Genomic DNA, 17,542 nt, shown 5'->3' on the forward strand with positions numbered 1-17,542 from the left:
AAATATAATAAAATAAATTTTATAAAGCAAAGAGATTTATAAAACACCATCCCTAGGTGATTATAAATCAAGAAGCATTGAACCATGGAATCATTTAATATCTGAATTGTTTGAGGACAGCAATAATTCAGGTATGTTCTTCTAATAAATAATATCAAAAATATGTACTGTATCACTTTTTCAAATTCATAAAGAAATATAGCCTTTGGGTAATCAGTAAAAATTATCTAGCATACCAATCTGAGAGTTTCAACTGAATAACAAAAACAGATGATAGAAAATAAAGATACAATTTGAAATTGGATAGGGAAGGGGGGAAAACCAAGATGGATGGGGGGTGTGTGGGGGGGAGGGAAATGGGTACCAAGACATGTGAAAGGGTATCAATGTATGTTAATTAATGCACCTTCTATCTGGCAAATATCATGTAACCCTTTTACTAATTACAATAAAAAATAATAAAAAAAAGAAAATAAGGATACACAGATAGATCAATCAAATGATAGATAGATAGATTACATATATGCATATATACATACACACAAACATATGTATTTACATATGGACATACAAACGTACATACACAGGCAGGTACACAGATAGATGATACATAGAGTGATTGAAGATAGATACCCCAAAGACTAATGATAAATGGTTGGGTAGAAGATTGATAGATAGCAATAAGTAGAAGATATTCAGATGGAAGGGGTGGTAGACCAACAATTTAATGTGTCACTTTAACCTGCTGGGAAAAGAGGAACAAACCAACCCTAATCCCAGTAGAAGGAAACAAATTATTAAAATCAAAGCAGAATTAAATGAATTGGAGTCCAAAAAAGCTATAGAAAGAATCAAGAAAACAAGGAGTTTGTTCTTTGAAAAAATAAACAAATGGACAGACCCTTAGCAAATCTTAACAAAAAGAAGAGAGCATAGAAAAAAAAACAAAATCACAGATGAAAATGGTAATATCACGACAGAAATTACCAAGATCCAGAGCATCATGAGGGAATACTTCTCAAACTTTTACACCAACGAATTTGAGAATCTAGAAGAAATGGATGAATTTCAAACCAATATTAATGTATCCACACTGAACCAAGAAGAACAAACACTAACAGGCCTATTTCAAGCACTGAAATAGAAATGACAACAAGAGACCTACCTAAGAAAAGCCTCGGGCCAGGTGGATTCATAGCTGAATTCTATAAGGTCTACAAAGCAGAGCTCACACCAATACCCTTCAAGCTCTTCAATGAAATTGAAAATAAAGGTTCTTTACCAAACTCATTCTATGAAGCTACGATAACCCTCATCCCCAAACCAGACAGAGATTCATCAAAGAAAAAGAACTGTAGACCTATTTCTTTGATGAACATCGATGCAAAACTTCTCAAGAAAATACTGGCCAACCGTCTACAACAACTCATCAAAAAAATTATACAGTATGATCAAATAGGATTCATCACAGGGAGGCAAAGCTGGTTCAACATATGCAAATCAATTAATATAATTCAACACATCAACAGGAGGAGGGAAAAAGTCACATGACTGTCTCAATAGATGCAGAAAAGGCATTTGACAATATCCAACACCCCTTTATGTTAAAAGCTGTGAACAAAGTAGGAATCCATGGAACTTTCCTCAATATAATAAAGGCTGTGTATGACAAACCCACAGCTAGTATTATACTTAAGGGCAGAAAGCTAAATCCATTCCCTCTAAAATCAGGAACGAGACAAGAATGCCCACTCTTTCCACTCTTCGTTAGCATTGTATTAGAAATCCTAGCCATTGCAGTATGGCAAGAACAAGCATAAAGGGGATCCACATAGGGAAAGAGGAAGTAAAAGTTTCCCTCTTTGCAGATGACATGATCCTGTATTTAAAGAATCCTATAGACTGCGCTCTCAAGCTCCTTGAGCTGATTCAAAACTTAGGATGGGTAGCAGGGTCTAAAATTAACCCTCAAAAATCAACTGCCTTCTCTACACCAACAGTGAAAGTAATGAGGCAAGAATCAGGAAAGCAACTCCTTTTGAAATAGCCTCAAAGTTAATAAACTACCTATGAATTATCCTAATTAAGAATGTAAAGGACATTTTGATGAAAACTTTAAAATCATGAAAAAGGAAATTAAAGCAGAACTGAGGAAACGGAAAAACCTCCCATGCTCCTGGATTGGAAGAATCAATTTTGTGAAAATTACAATTTGCCAAGGGTAGCTACAAATTCAACACAATACCAATCAATATCGCAATGTTCATTGCAGCACTATTTATCATAGCAAAGATATGGGACCAACCTAGATGTCCCTCGGTTGATGAATGGATCAACAAGATGTGTTATTTGTACACAATGGAATTTTATGCTGCTGTCAGAAAGAAGGACATCGCCCCATTTGTTACCAAATGGAAAGACTTAGAAAAAAATCATATTGAGTGAAGTAAGCCAGACTCAAAGAACTTAGGCTCAATGGTTTACCTCATTTGCAATAATCAGTAGAAACCTTGGGCTCTTCTAGCAGAGATTTGCAATAGAGCAAAACCTTGATACAAAAGGCCATATAGTATGACACTAAATGAAATGATCTCTAGGATATAGAAACATAAGCCATATAATGAATGATTGTTGTCCATAAGGTACTATGTTAACTCTCATCTCTTTCGCTGTCCATTGGTTATCTCATATTGTTACAGTATCTCTCTTTGTTACCTGATATAACAGATATATTTGTATTTGGTTATTAGAAATTGGATAGGGAAGGGGGAAAACAAGATAAGGGGTGGAAATGTGGGGGAGGGAAATGGGGACTAAGACCGTTGGAAGGGAATCAATGTATGTGAATTAATGCACCTTCTATCTGGCAAATCCATGCAACCCTTCTATTACTTATAATGAAAATATATGAAAAAAAGAATCCCTCCTTGAATACTTGTTTATTCAACATGAAAAAAGCAACCCACTTATTACTTATCTTCTATAACTGAAACCTCTCTGTATATCACCTTTACAATAAAAATATTTGAAGCAAGAAAAAAATTTAAAAAAGAAGGATTCATATGTATATCATATTCTTAGTTTTAGATCCATAACACACATCTGTGTGTACAAGGGTGTGTGTGTGTCTGTGTGTGTGTGTGTGCGTGTGTGTGTGTGTGTGTGTCTGTGTCTGTGTCTGTGTCTGTGTGTCTGTTTGTGCCAGTACTGGAGCTTGAATTCAGAGCCTAAGTTCTGTCTCTTGGCTTTTTCTCTCTAGGATGGTACTTCACTCTTGAGCCATAGCTCAACTTTTGGCTTTTTCATAGTTGTAAATAAGAGCCTCATGATCCTCTCTACCTGGGCTGGCTTTGTACTCAGATCACAGTCTCCTGAATAACTACCATTACAAATATGAACCCCAATGCTTAGCCCCAATGTCCATTCAAGCAAGTGAATTCATTAGTATGATGTGTTTAAGAAATCTCTAGTATGAGGATGTCCTTTCAAAGAAACCACACTAAGGTATAGCAAAAATGATGAGAGATAACATAGTACATTAAGGACAGCAATCACACATGATGTGGCTCTTGTTTCTATATCCTGGAAGTGTTTCATTTAGCATCATACTGTATGGCCTTATGTACCTAGGTTTTGTTCTATATTATATATCTGATAAGAGAGTCCAAGGTTTCTACTGATTATGACAAAAGAGGGAAACCATTGAGCCTATATTCCTTTGAGTCTGGCTTACTTCACTTAATACGATTTTTTCTAAGCCTTTCCATTTCCTTACAAATAGGGGGATGGGAGGGGGAAGTAAGGATGTCACCGAGACAATAGGGACGCTGCCTCGCTTTCTCTGACAAAAAGAGAGAACCAGGGAGTCCCACGAGCCAACTATCTAAAGAAATCCACAACAACAAACTCAAAAAGCAACGGAGAAGGACTCAAACCGGAAAAGATATCCAGATAAAGCTCACATCCAACTTTCTCAAAGAATTCGGAACGCGAGGACCCCCTCCCCCACCTCTCGCCCAAAGCCGCGGAAAGCCGCGATAAGCGGCAGCTGGTGCTGGACCAAGCCGCAAAAAGCTGCTTGAGCGGGTGCCGGCTCCACGCAGGGAAAGCTGGGGTGGGCACCGGCTCTAATCCACGAAAAGTGGCGGAAGTGGAGGGCACCAGGCTGGGAGCCCAACGGCTGCAAAACTAGCACAGAACCGGGCCGGCGAAAGGCGGAACAGCAATCAGTGGAACCCAGACTCAGAACACAGGCGGCGGCGGAGACCCGAGGGGAGTGAAAGACGCCCCACCACCGTGGAGCACCCGCAGATGGATGCAGAGGCGTGAGTAATACAGCGCATCCCCAAACACATCCGGAAAGCAGAGCGGGTGCCAAGCAATAGAACTTAACTCAGGCCCCAACACCCCGCCCGAAAAAGACGGGCGGGAGCAGGGGGGCAAGGAATTTAGAATCCTGCCCCTTCCCTCAACAGCCCCCTCCCTCATGCCACTGACTGGAGATTGACAGGCGGGCTACCCATAAGACCCAGCACCCCACCAAGGGAGGCGGGGCTGTCCCAACTCCCACCTGCCGAACAGGCTCAAACACCAGCCCTCTGACTGGAGACTGACAAGCGGGCGGACACTAAGACTCAGCACCCCACCAGGGGAGGCGGAGCTGTCCCAGCTCCCCCCCCCCCAGGCTCCTCTCCCAGGCCACTCGATCTGGAGAGTGGAGGGCGTTGGGACCCTGCCTTACAACAGTGGGTAGTGGGTGCGGATAAATAGGAGCCAGCATCTGCCCCCCCTCAATTCTCGAGCGGGCATCCTCCAGCTGGGATTCTTGAACAAGACACCACCGAAGGCCCCCCCCCACAGTCACAGACTCTGACAAACCAGTGGAAAAACAGCAGAGATCTGAAGGGCCAACCAGCAGCCAAGCTCCCCTTCTGAGAACCAAAAAGGCACTGCTCCGCCCTTGGAGCCCACATCCCCAGCTGGGCCCCGCCCCTGGGAACAGAGGAGCCTCCTGCTGGTCCTGCTGAGAGCTCCTGAAAATCTCAATCCCCAGACCCTTGGCTTGGGGCCTCCCCTGGAAGCAGCACAGGAAAATGTCCGCCAACAGCGCTCAGACGGAAGCTCGCAGATCCATCCCATGGTCCAATGTGAGGCCACTGGTTGGGCTAAGAGCTAGTCGCGCAGCAACACATAAGTTTTACTCTAATACTTTCCAAACTTTGTACTCAAATACTCTACCTACTTACCCCCTGACCTCTCTCTTTCTATTTTTCTATCTCTGGACCTCTGCTCCTCTTTCAACCCTTATACTGTATGGATCTACACTTGATGGCTGTTGAGCAACATTGTATATCTAGGTGTTTAATTATTCTCTAGGCTCAGAGGGACTTAAAGACAATAGAGATTGGATTGAGAGGCTAATTGTTTTGGATATAAATCGCTTACCAGTGAATAATTAGACTAGTCGGTATCTGCACAAAAAGAAAGAGTGATAACACCAATCAAAACTTGTGAACATCTAGAGTTTGCCAGCTACAGAGGTCTAGGTTGATTATATCTGAAAAACCATAATCGTGTTTAGTATTAATATTGCTCCCATTTTCAAATGGGCAGAACAAGAAACTCAAGAAAAATATCAAATCAAGAAACAACATCTCCCACCTCCCCTATCCAATGTAAATAGCCAATGAAACAGTCACTGGCAAACCTAGAGGAGAGTCTTCCAAGTGCTGTACAAATGCAATTGATAAACATCATCAATGAAAAATGTGAAAATATGAAGAAAGAGATAAGGCAGGAAGCCATAGCTGAATTAGAGGAAACCATAAACAAAGTGATAAGTGAAAAAGAAGAAGCCATAAAGGAGGCCATAATAAAGGCTGTTCAAAGAAAGATGGATGAATTCACAGAATCCACAAATAAAAAGGTGACCAAACTCCAGCGAATGTTCAAAGAAAATAAAGCTACTGAGCTAACCACTCAAATGGAAATCAAGGAGCTAAAGAAATCCATACATGATCTAAAAGAAGAGATGCAAGGCATCAAATATGAGCAATTAGAAGCAAGGGAGATGAAAACTAAAGTAGATAGCTTTGATAGCAGGTTAGACAATGCAGAGGAGAGAATTTCCGGGGCTGAAGATAAATTAGTTATTATAGAGAAAGAACAGAAAATGAGTCAATCCAAATCTAGGAAAAATGAGAGAGCGCTTCAGGAGGTCCAAGATACAATTAGGAAGCCTAATTTAAGGCTAATTGGTATTGAGGAGGGTCTAGAAAAAAAGGTCAATGGTATTGGAAATATACTTCAGGGAATCATCTCAGAGAATTTCCCAAATATCCAGAAGGGCAGACCCATCCAGGTACAAGAAGCTTTTAGAACCCCAAACAGACCTGACCAGAAAAGGACATCCCACCGCCACATCGTAATCCGAACTGGATCAGTACAAACCAAAAAAAGGATCGTAAAGGCAGGCAGGGAATAGGGTTCAGTAATCTATAAAGGAAAACCAATCAGAATAACCCCAGATTACTCAGCAGAGACCATGCAAGCAAGAAGTGTCTGGAAGCATACATGTCATGCCCTGAAGTCAAATAACTACCAACCAAGAATACTGTAGCCAGCTAAGCTCTCATTCATAACTGAGGGAACAATAAAAACATTCCATTCCAGGGAAAAGCTGCAACAATATGTCGCAACAAAACCAACACTATAGAGAATTCTGAAAGATGTTCTACACATAGAAAACCAAAATAAATGCAATATAGGGAAAGAAATGGCACCTAAACAGCATACCACCTAAGGACAACAAGAACTGTCAAGACACAGGCCCAAATAAAAGCTTTTAAAAATGGTAGGACCTAATAAATATCTCTCAATCCTAACTCTCAATATCAATGGAGTCAACTCTCCAATTAAACGGCATAGGCTGTCTAGTTGGATCAAAAAGCAAGAGCCATCATTCTACTGTCTTAAAGAGATACATCTGACCCCAAAAAAATCATCTTTTGAAAGTGAGAGGTTGGAATAAACTCTATCAAGCTAACGGCCCCCATAAACCGGCTGGAGTTGCCATCCTCATATCAGATATGATATGAGGATGGCATGATATGGAATTTATAGCAGCATTTAATTAAATGACAGGTTTTTTGTACATAACATATGGGTAGAAATCCTGTTGTTTTAAATGGTGGAATTTTCGGTGCGTCAGTTAAAATTCTGAACAGTTACTGACACATATATAATTTTCCTAAGCCTCCTCAATCTTTCTGCAGTGAGAGTTGTGGTCCTGGATTCAGGAAATCCCCTCAGGAAGGAAAGAATTCTTGCTGCTTTGATTGTACTCCCTGCACAGAAAAAGAGATGGCTAATGGGACAGGTAAGTTCATGAGTTAGGGAGAAAGACATACTTTCTTCAAGTAGCCTCAATTCCATAAAATGAAAAAGACCTGTATAAATATTGCAACAGCAAAATCTTCTTCCTTCACTTACTAATTTTTTACCATAGATGATACAGTTCCTAACATAAGAATCACAAGCGAAGAATTACATGTCAAATGAATGTTTTCACTCTGTTGTATACTTGTTTATTCCAGCAATTACTAACGTATTTTAACATGTATTAACTTAAGTACAAGAGTTTTAAATCATAAACTCCCCATTTTTATCAAAGAATACTTTAGAATACTAAGAAAACAGAGACATTGCATATGTTCATTTCCTATTGCCCAGAATATCCTTTCAACATAGCAAGTCCTGTGAGTTAAGTTTTGTACATCCATAACACATGCAAGGAATGGCTACGGGCTCTATTTTATATTGTCCTGGGAAGTATAAGCCTTAACATGAAAACTTTTGGATGAGGGGTTTGAGTAATGCACACGAGGCTGAGAATGACTGTGGCAGCATGAAGAGGTATACGAATATTTTGTTGGGATATTGGAAATGGCAATAAATAATATGTGTGGTAGTCATTGTGAGTAAAAATAGAGCATATAGGAAGCTCTGCCTGAATATAATGAAGCCATAAAATAATACTGAACATGTGTGGTAATACTGTGTAATGTTTCCTTATATATTAAACAATATTGACTTGTTAGAACTACCTCTATGTGGAGATTTTGTAATTTTCTTTTAAGTACTGAAAAGGGATGAATGGTTATTTGACTTACTCAACAGATATGGAGAAGCGCATACAGTGCTCAGATCATCAGTACTCCAACACAGAGAGAAACCAGTGCTTCCAACGGATGGCAAGTTTCCTGGCTTATGGAGAGCCTTTGGGGATGGCTTTGGTTTGCTTGGCTCTTTGTTTATGTACACTCACATCTGTCGTTCTCGGAGTATTTGTAAAACATCAGAACACCTCCATTGTCAAGGCTAATGACAAGGCTCTCAGCTATATCCTGCTCATCGCACTCTTCTTCTGTTTTCTCTGTTCCTTGCTCTTTATTGGTCGTCCAAACACAGTCACCTGCATTCTACCGCAAACCACATTTGGAGTTGCATTCACTGTAGCCATTTTTGCTGTCTTGGCCAAAACTGTTACTGTGGTTCTGGCCTTCAAAGTCACTTTCCCTGGGAAAATGATGAAGTGGCTGCTTGTATCTGGGGCTCCTAACTTCACCATTCCCATCTGTACTTTGATCCAACTGATGTTCTGTGTATTCTGACTGGGGACTTCTCCTCCCTTCATTGACACAGATGTACACTCTGAACGTGGCCACATTATCATCCTGTGTAACAAGGGTTCCCTCACTGCTTTCTACTGTGTCTTGGATATCTTGTTTTCCTTGCCTTGGACAGCTTTATTGTGGCTTTCCTGGCCAGGAACCTTCCCGACACATTCAATGAAGCCAAGTTCCTAACCTTCAGCATGCTGGTGTTCTGCAGTGTCTGGATCACTTTCTTACCTGTCTACCACAGTGCCAAGGGGAATGTCATGGTGGCTATAGAGGTGTTCTACATCTTGGCTTCCAGTGCAGGGTTCCTAGGCTGAATTTTTGCCCCAAGTGCTATATTCTCTTGTTACGGCCAGATAAAAATTTCCTTCATGAATTCCAGGACAAAAGACGCAGTGGGAGAAATAAACCATCTTAAGAATGAACTTATATGATAAACTGTATTAACACTGGGCTCATATGGCAGGGTATATTGACTCACACCTGTAATCATAGCTACTCAGGAGGCTGAGATCTGAGGATCAAGGTTCAAAGCCAGCCACAGCACAAAAGGACCTGGCACTCTTAGCTCCAATTAGCCTCTAGAAAAAAAGGAAGTGGGGCTTGGCTTAAGGGTAGGGTGTTAGCCTTGAGCTGAAGAGCTCAGGAAGAATGCCCAGGCCCAGGGATAGTACAGTAGCCTTAAGCTGCAGAGCTCAAGGACAGCACCCAGGCTGAGTTCAAGCCCCATGACCCACAAAAAAAAGATTGAACTTACATATCTGGTCAAATATGTAGAAGGTTGAGACTAAATTCTCCATTTCATTTTGTCCATCAGATATTAGTTTATACTGTTGGAATCAAATCAGTGAGTAAATGACTTATTCATTGCTCTTGTAATAGTATAGTCACAAATTGTAGTCAGAGCTCATACGTTAAAATTTCATTGTACATATTTCTGGAACTTTCTATTTATTCTGTACTTATCAGTAATCTCCATTAGTATATTTTTATTGTCCCTAGTTTTCTAAATGTGTTTTCTTAGCCATTGGCCTAAAATTTTCTTTATGCTGCCCGTTCTGGATCTTGAACTTAAAGCCTGGTTACTGAGCCTAAGCAGTAGGGGCAGTATTGTTTATTGTTTATTTGGTTTTGATTTTTGAATCAGTGATAGTAGTTTACCACTTGAGTGACTACTCCACTTTAACTTTGTGGTTGTTACCTGTATATAATATTATTTGACTTTCTTTCCTTTAAGCCATGATCACCAGATGTTGGCTCCCCTGTGGCTCTGTTTATAGATATATTTCGTTGTTTTTGTTGTTGTTGTTGTTTGCCATTCCTGGGGTGTGAAATCAGGGTCTGACCACTGTCCTTGGACATTTTCAAGGCTAGCATTCTACCACTGGAGCCACAGCTCCACTGCCAACTTTTTCTGTGTATGTGATATCATGGAATCAAACCCAGGGCTTTGTGTATGCTAGGCAAGCACACCTGAACACTAGGCCACACTCCCAGCCCATTTTTATGCTTTAAAGTACATTATTTTACTGCCTGTTCATCATTACTGTTCTTAATCACAACTCATTAATATTTTACTCTTAAAATGTTTGATGTTTTCATAAACTCATTAGAGCATATTGTGCTTAATATATGTATATTTCTATTCATATGTCTGCCTATTTCCATATTCCCCATTTTAATTTAGTTGGATCCTTGTCCTGCATCCTCTCTGATTTCATTGCCTCTCTTTTTCCTTTTATATCCTTTCTTTCTCCTCTATCTCTTTCTCTCTCTCTGTCTCTCTCTCTCTGTCTCTCTCTCTCTGTCTCTGTCTCTCTCACTCTCTGTCTCTCTCTTTCTCTCCCTCTCCCCCCATGGTATTTTACAGAGATGAAGTGAACATTCACTGATAAGTGCAGAGATTTGGGTGTTCTGTGTACCCTCAAAGCTCCATAGGATGATCAACTTTATTTGAGGCACAAATGCTAAGTGAAATTCTGGGGCTGGGAGTTTGGACTAGTAGTAGAGTCCTTGCCTAGCATGCACCAAGATCCAGGTTTGCTTCCTCAGTACTACATACACAAATGCCAAAAGTGATGCTGTGGCTGAAGTGGTAGAGCTCTATCTTTGAGAAAGCCCAAGGAGAGTCACAGGCCCTGAGAAATTAATTAATTCCACTACATCTCCTTAAGGAAGAGTGAAATAAAGTAAAACATGTCCTAACAAAAGTAAGTTACATGGGCAGGGATATTGGACTAGTGGTAAGAGTGCTTGCACAGCATACACAAAGACCCAGGTTCAATTCCTTGGTACAATATATATAGAAAAAATGTTGGAAATGGTGCAATGGCTCCAGTGGTTCAGCTCCAGCCTTGAGAAAGGCCAAGGACAGTGCTCAGACCTCAACTTCATGGCACAGGTCTGGCAAAATTAGTAAGTTACACATCATACAGATAATCTGGAAGTAAATACTACATTCTGGCATCCTTCTTTTGAAGTACCATGACACATATTCTTTTAGTTGTTCATGAACCTGCATTTAATGTCTACTGAAAAATGTCTTCTAACCTATTCTGAATCAGTTCTTCCACATAAAAGGAAGGAAAGGTGAAAGGAAGGAGGTGATATGTACTTTCTTTCCTTAAACCAAGGTTATCACCTAGTCCTGTAAAAGTAAAACTGTTACATTTTTTTTCTTAGATGAGAGACATGAAATGTTTGTGTAAAACTTTGAGAGGAAATACGTTATAATAACCTATGAAGCAGAGCCTTGAAAATACATTGTATTCACTCTCCACATTGCAATAACAGTAAAATTGTAGTAAAGATTTGTTGAGAATATTTAATTCAGATGTAGAAATTCCTTTGAAAAAGAAACCTAAGACTTTTACAGCTAGTTGAAAACTAGAGAAAGAATTCTTGAAGTTATGGCCTAAGTTTTGATACATAGTTTACATGGGATTTCAAACTTACGGCGTATGAATCTTAAATATTGGTCTGATACAGACTCAAAGGTCTCTGATTTTTAATAAAATAGATTTGTAATAAGGGAATAAGAACAAAGAACTTGTAGAATGTTATCACAGTGACAGTGACAATTCCCTCACTACTTCTGACACTGGGGGAAGAGATAAAGAACCCATAATGAAACTTTGGAATTTTACCTACATTCTGCTGTAAAACAAACAGATTTCAAAACTGTCTGTCATCCTCAAAATGTTCTAAAACCAAAGATTCCTACATTGGAAAAAGGTGATCCTGAAATCAGAACATATGTCATTTTACCATTCAAATGTCTGCTTTTAATGACAATGAAGTCATGAGGTATGACAATAAAATGCAAATATTAATAAGTGAGTAATGATTAAGATTATTTATGGAAATTAACAATTTCTGACAATTCTAACACCTAAGACTTACTGAAAGCACTTTCTAGTACTGTCACTATTGTGATTAAGTTACTCAGAGAAACTATAATAAGGAAAAAGACCCTTAGGAACAAGAGGCACACATATATATTTGTATAATATCAATAAAGTTTAAAAGATAATCAAAAGGACCACAAATAAATTATGTTTTTATAAATTATCTTACATAAAGCCATTACTACATTTTTTCAATGTTGCAATACAGAAAAAGGAATATATCCACATGTGCAAGAGTTTACATCCATTGAGCTCCCAAATAAACTTTTTCTGCATGATCAGATTAGAAACAAAAATTTCTCAGAAATCCATAAGAGCTGATAAAGGTATAAGAAATTAAATTCCCTTGTATCAGTGGATCTCACCTGTACTCTAAGATACTCGGGAAGCTAAGATGTGAAAATCAAGCTTCAAATTCAGCCTGTGAAGGAAACACAGAATAAAAAACTAATCAGAAAAAAGCCAGAATTGGTGTTGTGGTTCCATCTGTACAGTGCTACTTTCAAGCAAAAGAAGCTCAGCCTTCAGGCCATAAGTTCAAGTTCCAGGACCAAGAAGGAAAAGAAAGAAAGAAAAAGGAAGGAAGAATGGAAGAAAGAAAGAAAGAAAGAAAGAAAGAAAGAAAGAAAGAAAGAAAGAAAGAAAGAAAAAAAAGAAAGAAAGGAGGAAGGGAGGGAGGGAGGGAAGGAAGGAAGGAAGGAAGGAAGGAAAGAAGGAAGGAAGGAAGGAAGGAAGGAAGGAAGGAAGGAAGGAAGGAAGAAAGGAAGGAAGGAAGGAAGGAAAAAGGAGAGAGAGAGATGGAGGGATTGAAGAAGGAAGGAAGGAAAGTAATCTATCCCTTGATTCTATCTTTCACAGTCTAAAGAGTAACTCAATACCTTTCCCAGCCACTGAAGGTGATGTTCTTCAATATTATTTTTCATCCAGAATTTCTGTTCATAAATCTGTGGTGTTTTCTGAAAAATCTTCAATTAAGTTCAAATATTTTTATTCCTTTTAATGGTGTAAAGTTTCTTTATTAGAAATTTGGATCATCTCAAAACAAATACAATCAAGTTTCAGGGGTGTCTTCTTGAAACAAAAATTGAACAGTTGTCTGTCAATGGCTCCACATATTGGAAAGGGGATAGACATCTGAGAATGGCAGTTCAAACTCATATAATGTAGGAAAATTCATAACATGTTAGTCTAGAGTTAACTACAAAAAAGCTTAAGGTGGAATAGTGGTTCAAGTAGTAGAGCATTATCCTGGAGGCAAACACCTAAGAGACATCTGACAGGATCTGAAATTAAGATCCTCCAATGGCACTTATACTCACATGCATCTTCACCTGTGTGTGCATGCACAAGCAAATGTTTGTGTGAGCACAAACACACACACACACACACACACAAATAGAAAAGGAAATCAAGTTCCTTCACCTTTACTATTTCAATATGGCACTGCAATGAGACACACATTATGACCCCATACATGTCCCAACATCAATACCATTATTTTGTCCAGTTCTGTCCACTTATCAATTCAGTTGCATCATCTAGTACGGTATTCATGAAAATACTTTCTTGACACACTGTGCGACTATATCTATCAAAAGTAACTTTATCCCTAGGGTTTCACTATTTTTGGTAATGAGGAGAGAATGACCTACAAACATGTTTTCCAAATTGTGATTTTTCTTTGTAAAATCTGATTTCCTCAGATGCATAATCTCAGGAAAGAAAGTTTTACACATTTCTACAGAGGATTTCAGGAAACTTATATGAGAAAAACTGTGTTAGATTGACCATCTCTATCATATAGATGACATATACACAAATACAACATATTTGGATAAACCTGGAGGAGAAAAACTAGCTTCATGCAAAGTAAAATTTCAGCTTGGCAGAGGCTTCAGTGATAATTCCTTTCAACATTTCTGTTTATTCTTCTTCAGTTTCTTCTCCTTATCAGGTTGTTGAGTTGCAATGTCTGCTTTTCCACAATGAAGCACATGGCAGACATGGATGGAGATGTGATAATTGCTGTATTTCCCCTCTCTGTAATTTGGAAACAGATCATAGTAAAAGTGATTCATTTAATTATGAAGAAAAGAGCATATGTAATGTACCATTTTATTTGCATTAAAAGTTTGTTCTGAAGATGATGAATGGCTGAGGGAACTCTGAGTATTCACATCAATGCTCTTTATCCTAACCTCCAAAGTCCTACTGCAACACAATCACTCAAATTCAGATGGCAATTTTTGCTGAGTCATTTGCATCCTATTAAGAAACTTACTTACCTCCAGGATATTGAAACAAAAGCCATATAATGAATGATTGTTGTCCTTAATGTACTATGTTGTCTCTCATCTCCTTTGCTGTCCCTTGGTTATCTCATATTGGTATAGTATCTCACTTTGTTATCTGATATATTGAATTTATTTGTATTTGGATATTTGAAATCTGATAGGGAAGGGGGAAAAACCAAGAGGGGTGGGGGAGGGAAATGGGTACCAAGACATGTGAAAGGGTATCAATGTATGTGAATTAATGCACCTTCTGTCTGGCAAATATCATGTAAACCTTTTACTAATTACAATAAAAAAATGAAAAAAAAGAAACTTACTTATGCCTTTATCTTGAAATATTTTCTCTTTTTTTCCTACTAGTTTCAAATTTAAAGAGTGAAGGGTAGTGTTGATTCATTTCTCAAAATACAGATAACTTGTATTCACAGGGCCATGCTTAATAAGAAGGGCATCTTCAAGGAATCAGATGCCTGCAGCTGTTTCTAACTATTTTTGAGACTTATTTTTCTTTTGCCAGGCCTGGGGATTGAACTAAGGGGCCTGGGCACTGTCCTTGGACTTTCTGAAGGCTAGTGCTCTACCTCTTGGACCACAGAATCACTTTTGGCTTCGTCTGTGTATGTGGGTACCCAGGACTCAAACCCAGGGCTTTGTGCATATTAGGAAAGCACTCTACCATTGGCACAAGTCTTCTTTTTAAGTTTCACTTTTTAATGTATTAGTGTGTGACAACACACATACACACGCACACACACACACATGACTGTATGTATAAGTGTAAAGGCATAAACACAGGCATACATGCATGGTTATATTCATATTTGTGTGTTTGTGTGGTTAAAACTCCCTAACTGAAAACAAGTGTAGTGATACAACCTTGCTTTTTGTCTAATTAAAGCTCATGTTAGCTTTAGCTATCAACACAGTACTTTAAGAACAAAGATCACACAAGATGAAACACTTGCTTCCACATTCTGGAAATCCTTTCACTAAGCCTCATCCTAGATTACTATATCTAGGTTTTTCAATATTGTAATCTTCTTCTAGGAGAGTCCTAGATCCCTACTAACTATTACAAAGAGGGAAAACATTGAGCCTATGCTCCTTTGTGTCTGGATTACTTCACTTAATATGAATTTTTCTAAGTCTTTCCATTTCTTTACAAATGGGACACTGTCATTATTTCTAATGGCAGCATAGAATTCCATAGTGTATAAATATCAGATCTTCTTGATCCAAACATCTACTGAGGTGCATCTGGGTTGGTTCCATATCTTTCCTATGGTAAATATTACTGCAATGAACATCTTTGTGCTACTGGTTTTAGCATGTCCTTGTTTCTTGACATTTCGATAAATGGCAAGGATTGGAATTGCTGGGTCATAGGGGAGCTCTATGTTTAGTCTATTGAGGAACCTCCATACAGCTTTCCATAGTGGTTGAATGAGTGTACATTCCCACTATCAAAGTAGCAGTGATCCCTCCAGGCCTCATACCTGTCAGCATCTCGTTTTATTAAATTTCTTGATCATGGCCATCTGAAGTGAAGTGGAATCTCAAAGTTGTTTTGATTTGCATTTCTATTTCAGGAGAGATGTCGAGCATTTCTTCATAATTCTATAGGCAATTCTTATTTCTTCTTCAAAGAAATCTCGCTTTAAGTCTTTGTGCCATCTTTTAATGGGACGGTTGATTTTTGAGGGTTAATTTTTTACCCTGCTACCTTGCCAAAGTTTTTAATGAGCTCAAGCAGCTTGGGAGTGGAGTCTATAGGGTTTTTAAAATACAGAATCATGTCATCTGCAAAGAGGGGAAGTTTCAGTTCCTCTTCTCAAGTTTGGATGCTCTTTATGCTTGTATCTTGCATTATTGCTCTGGCTAGGAATTCGAATACTATGTTAAAGAGGAGTGGAGAGAATTGACATCCTGGTCTTGTGCCTAATTTAAGAGGGAATTTCTTTAAGTTTTCACCATTAAGTATAATGCTAGTTGTGGTTTTGTCATACAGAGCCATTATTATACTGATGAATACTCCACGGATTCCTAGTTTCTCTCGATCTTCATGAATAAAGAGGTGGTGGAACTTTTTTCTTTTCCTTCATATGTTTATATTTTAATTAATAGAAGAGTTACATTATATTCATCAGATACAAGGTGCATTACATCACATACAGTGAAACACTTTCTCATGTTCTTTCATCCCCTTCCCTATCCAATTTCAAATAACCCAACAAACATATATACAATATATCAGATAACAAGGTGAAATATTGTAACAATATGAGATAACCAAGGGACAGCAAAATATATGCGAGATAACACAGTACATTAAGGACAACAATCATTGATTATATGGCTCTTGTTTCTATATCCTGGAGGTCCTTTCATTTAGTATCATACTCTCTGGCCTTATGTATCTAGGTTTTGTTCTATTGTAAATCTCTGCTAGGAGAGCCCAAAGTTTCTGCTGATTATGGCAAACAAGGGAATCAATTGAGCCTATGTTTCTTTGAGTCTAGCTTACTTTACAATATGATTTTTTCTAAGTCTTTCCATTTCTTTAAAAATGGGGCAATCTTTCTAACTGTGAAATGGAATTCCATTGTGTATAAATACCACATATTGTTGATCTACTTATCAACTGAGGAATAACTAGTTTGGTTCATTCCCTTTGCTATGGTAAATGGTGCTGCAATGAACATCGTTGTGCTAGTGGATTTAGTATGTCCTTGTTTCTGGACTTTTAGGTAAATGCCAAGTAGTGGAATTGCTGGGTCCTAGGGGAGTTCAATGTTTAGTCTTTTGAGTAACTGCAATACTGATCATCACAGTGGTTGAACAAGTTTGTATTCGCAACAACAGTGTAGTAGTGATCCCTCCTGGCCACATCCCCCCTGTTGTTTTTTAATTGCTTGATTCTGGCCAATCTAACTGGAGTGAGATGGAATCTTAGAGTTGTTTTTGATTTGTATTTCTTTAATGACCAAAGATGTTAAGCATTTCTTAATGTGTCTGTAGTCCAATTTTATTTCTTCTTCAGAGAATACTCTAAGACTTTGGCCCATCTTTTAATGGTATGGTTGTTTCTTTAGAGATTAGTTTGGTAGTGATTCAATTTTTTGAGCTGTGGATATATTTTAGATATGAGGCCTTTGTCCAT

General features: G+C 38.5%; 1 long non-coding RNA gene across 1 annotated transcript in view; it reads right to left on the reverse strand.

Moving 5' to 3' along the window:
- Positions 1–9,437: 9,437 nt before the first annotated feature.
- LOC150039890 (uncharacterized) overlaps positions 9,438–17,542 on the reverse strand; it is a 78,642-nt gene continuing 70,537 nt past the window's right edge. The window contains exons 2-3 of the long non-coding RNA XR_016534193.1: positions 12,454–12,509; positions 9,438–9,511 (exon numbers count right to left, since the gene is read on the reverse strand). This is a non-coding gene — a long non-coding RNA (uncharacterized LOC150039890). The remainder of the gene's footprint in view (positions 9,512–12,453; positions 12,510–17,542) is intronic.

This window comes from Megascapheus bottae, unplaced genomic scaffold (assembly GCF_031878675.1).
Source record: "Megascapheus bottae isolate mThoBot1 unplaced genomic scaffold, mThoBot2.hap1 HAP1_SCAFFOLD_108, whole genome shotgun sequence".
Classification (NCBI taxonomy): domain Eukaryota; kingdom Metazoa; phylum Chordata; class Mammalia; order Rodentia; family Geomyidae; genus Megascapheus; species Megascapheus bottae.